This window comes from Solanum dulcamara, chromosome 11 (assembly GCF_947179165.1).
Source record: "Solanum dulcamara chromosome 11, daSolDulc1.2, whole genome shotgun sequence".
NCBI classification, from domain to species: Eukaryota; Viridiplantae; Streptophyta; class Magnoliopsida; order Solanales; family Solanaceae; genus Solanum; species Solanum dulcamara.
Window position 1 is genome coordinate 30,699,867 of NC_077247.1, and position 4,531 is coordinate 30,704,397.

The 4,531-nt window shown below is 33.6% G+C and overlaps 1 long non-coding RNA gene across 1 annotated transcript; it reads right to left on the reverse strand.

The window, feature by feature from the left end:
* Positions 1–1,236: 1,236 nt before the first annotated feature.
* On the reverse strand, positions 1,237–3,969 carry LOC129873900 (uncharacterized). Its single transcript, XR_008762808.1, has 3 exons — positions 3,466–3,969; positions 2,523–2,573; positions 1,237–1,434 (listed from the first exon to the last, which is right to left on the reverse strand). It is a non-coding gene; the product is annotated as an uncharacterized LOC129873900 (long non-coding RNA).
* Between the last annotated feature and the right edge of the window lie 562 nt (positions 3,970–4,531).

Here is a 4,531-nt window from a genome sequence, read left to right on the forward strand (position 1 = left end):
GCCTACATATCTTGTCAAAATAAGAATCAGGTCAAACGTAATTCAGTTTAATGATTTTTTTTTCGTGAGTTTATAGCATGAATGAGAATTACTTGTACCAAAAGAAAAATGCAAGGCATATATGCAACTAGGGTGTTTGTTCCCTAAAAATTAAAGATGGTTGGGTGTTTGTTCCCTAAGATATCGTTAGGGTGTTCGTTCCCTAAGGTCAGAATGTAGCTAGGGTGTTTGTTCCTTGTAAATGAAAGATGGTAGGGTGTTTATTCCCTAAAATACTATTAGGTTATTTGTTTCCTAAGGTAAAAAATACAACAGGGTGTTGAGTCAACTTTGGAAGTAATCCCTATAGTTTCAAATGGTACCTTAGACATACTTAAGTATTGACAAGATCTGTTCATCCTGCATCAAATAAAGGGTTAAAATTATTCATATCCTAATGTTTCAAGTGTCCTTACCGAAATAAAGTCCTAATTCATACGAAATAGAAGAATTTAGATCGTAGGACATTTTGAAAGTCACTCACACTCAGAAAGATGTTCAATGCATGAGATTGAGATACCATATGCTTGGCCCTCATGTAAGTATCCACTAACGTGAGAACACCGAAAATGGAATCAAGTAGGACTTGTTATCAGCTTATAATATAGGTTTGGAATGGGTGGGATATTCTTTTCAACTAAACTGACTATTTCCTCCCTAAGCATCGTATTGTGCTCTCAAGTTTTCTTTTCGTTTTCACATTTGATCTTTGTTTGCTTGTTGCTTCTTTTTCTTTTTTATTTGACTTTCTGCTCTCTTTTTTTGAGTTTTCCTCCTTTTGTTGGAGTACATTTTCGTAATTTTTTTCTCTTTTTTTTCACATTTTTCATTTTTTCACTTTGTCATCCAGCTCAGTTCTTTTTCAGTGCGCTCATGGAGATGAAAAAAAATAGGTAGTGTATTTGTGTACTCAAAAGGATATAGGCTAGGTTGTGATTATTGAAATAAAAATGTTTTAGGCTCAAAAAGGGAAACACTAAGGATCACATTTTGTCACGACCCAACCCCGTAGGCCGTGACTGGTGCCCGAATTGAGCACCCAAATGTACCTTTATCCCAAATTAGCCTTTTAACCGAATAAACAAAGGTAGTGATTAAAAAAAAATTGCTAAATAGATCAAAAAAATAGATGTAGGCACGAGGGATGATAGGCCGTCACAAAACACACAAAACCCAAACCATAAATACAAAACCCACAACATAAATCTGTCTACAGACCTCTACAGATGATAGCATAGTCATAAGACGGGACAGGGCCCCGTCGTATCCCTGACCAACATATCCAAATATACAGAGATAGAGTCAATACCAAAATACAAGCTCCGAACAAGGGAGCACTGTCAATAACACAGCAGATGTCCTAAACAGGCGGCTCAGCAAAACGAACGTCGGTACCTGCGGGCATGTAACGCAGCCCCCCCCGAAGAAAGGGGGTCAGTACGGAAAATGTACTGAATATGTAAAGCATGAATTGTAATAAATTAAAATCATAATCGGAATAGTATGTGCAGAAAACAAAGTAAATGTTCAGAATTTCAAAATACTTATCATAATCCCAAATCATATATGCAAATACATATGCCATATCCGACCCCATTATGGACTCGGTGAACAAAGTGTGGTTGCCCTCCCATCATCGTCACCACGGCACAGCATAACACCAGAGTAGGGAATATCTCCGTAACAAATCATATCATATCAGATGGCCATATCAAATCATATCATATCACAAACATATATGTACATGGCACAACATAACTCCGTGGCATAACATTTACCACCCCATGTACATGTCATACCTGCCCCCTCACGTCGGGACACGACGAATAATGCAGAGAAATACGCACGAAAACATATCCTGGCCCAGGCTCAGTGAAAGAGTGGTTACAGTATGCACGAGTAGAGTAGTGAGAAACTAAATGCAATTTAAATTACAAAACATTTATACAGACTCGATGGCATAATTTCGATAACAAATCATAAAAGGAAACTTGAATAATAATAATAGTACAAGTACTTCCAATATCACAATAGTCTACGTAAAAATAGTATTTTTTGAATCATCTCCGTACTTCCAAATATATTATGGGAATTAACGGAATAATTATTCATATAATATTAGGAAGCATAGCAAAGAGTTTCTTTCAAATTCTACCTACCGTAATTCAAATGGAATAACGAAGAAAAATTCGAAATAGTGGGGCCCACCTCGGTCAAATGAGGTGGCGTATACAAATCACGTGCGTTAGACTTCATAACATTATTTAGAAGAGTTTCAAGGTATTCGGAATTCATTTGTGCAAAATCTAGAAGTTTAGACAATTTTTCCAAAACTATTCATAATTACCTAATTCAATTCTATTGAATAGAAAAGGGAAATTTTCGAACATCGATTCTGAAGAGTAGAGTGATCCCCGAGGTTCGTATTCACTCCTATTAAATCTAGGACATGCCAAGAGAAGAAAATGTAAAGCTTTACATACCTTTTTGGCCTTTTACGGTTGTTCAAATTCAATTCCCGTTTCCTCCAAAATCTACAATTGGTCACATTTACCAATTACTATTCACAAGACTTTAAAAATTCAATTCTACCAATATTTGTCTACAAAAAAATTTCGGCAGCATCTCCCTTTTATATATGACAACCCCGAGATTACAACTCGGCCACCATATCAACAACCAAGCCAACAACAACACCGATACCATCAACAATCAATTTAAAACGCATCATAACATAAATTGATTTCTTTTCCAACTAATGCAATAACTTTCAACCCAACTTTGCATTTCCAAATAAATATGAATATTTCATGTTCATAACTAATTTAAACTCATTCAAACATAGGTGAAAAATATTCCAAGTAAGCTATTCCATTATTCCTCAATTCCATATTTCACCCAAAAATTCCATAAATGCAACAAAACTATTACAATTCATTTTCTTCTTTCAACTCCATAATCAAATTCATTTCCTTCTTTCAACTTCATAATCAACAACAACAATCCATACTTGAACAACTTTACTTCCATAATATTATAAAATCATACTAAAAATACATAATTCCCTACAATCTATTTTAATACCAACTTAAACCATTTAAGCTTCCCTTATGTTCCAAGAATCACAACAATAATTAACAAGCTATACAACCTTAATTTTCCCCATCTCATCACCTAACCCATATTTCCAACTTCAATTAATTTCATCCAACTTCCATTTTCAACATCAAATATTTATCATACTACTATTCAAATACTACACCAAAAATACTACACAAAAATTGAGTAAATCTTACTCATATAAGAACATGTATACATGGCACCATATTACCATACAAACTTTCATATTTCCTTAAATTCTACACACCCCTACTTACTACAACATCAACAAACTTCATAACACAAAGAAATTGAATTAATTCTTACCTTTTTCTTCTAACTTCTTCACTTAACCATGACACCCAATCAACCAAACAAGGCTCCTATCTTCCAAAATAACTTCATCATGTTGTAGAGGATCCTTGAATTAGTAGGAATACTAGGAGAAAATATTTTTTGGAGCAAGATTTTAATTTTCTCCCTATTTTTTTTCCTTAGCCGATTTTCTTCTTCTTCTTTGTTTTCCTCAATTTTTCTCACTTCTATCTTCTCCAATTCTCTTGAATCTTCTAAGAATTGGATGATGACTCCCATGTAAAATTTCAATTTTGCCCCTCACCTTTTCTAATATTCTCAAGTTGAAATTCCAATTTTGTCCTTAACCTTTTGTAGTATTTCCATATGTGAAATTTCAATTTTGTCCTTAACCTTTTATAGTATTTCCACATGTGAAATTCCAATTTTACCCTTAAACTTTTCCAATATTTCCAAATCCCAATTTAGTCATAAGAATTATGTATCCAACAAAATCAAACATAGTTTTGCCCTTGACTTGTTACCGTTATCCCAAAAATATCCTATTATGAAAATTAAAAAAAATATGGGATATAACACATTTCATTTGGTAGGCTTATAAGGCTCAATTGAATTAAAGAAAGCCTACAATCCTCTCCCAAATTAAATGCTGCTCAAAATTTTGCCTCAATAAACATTTGGACCAAGTTCTAGATTAACAAAGTCATGCCATTGAATTTTATATCTAAAGTTCACCACACAATGTACATGAAACAATGAGGTTGAATTTCTTTTAGCCTCAACTTTAAGAAAGCGAATTTCTCAAGTGTTACATAAGTACAATCAAGAGGTACCAAAAGAAATTAATGGATTAAAAAAAAGTTTGTCCACTCTATCATGTCAAATAGTTTATTTTTTTTCATGTACACTCCTAATTATGTTGGCACCAACTGAGTCAAGAGTTTTTTTTTTGATAAAAAAAATAAAACTTCCTTAAGAAATATCGAACCCATAGAAGGTTACCTAAATATCTCACCGAGGTGATGAAAATCAGGCGTGTGCAGTTCACAATGCTTGATATGTGAAGTATAAAAAACTT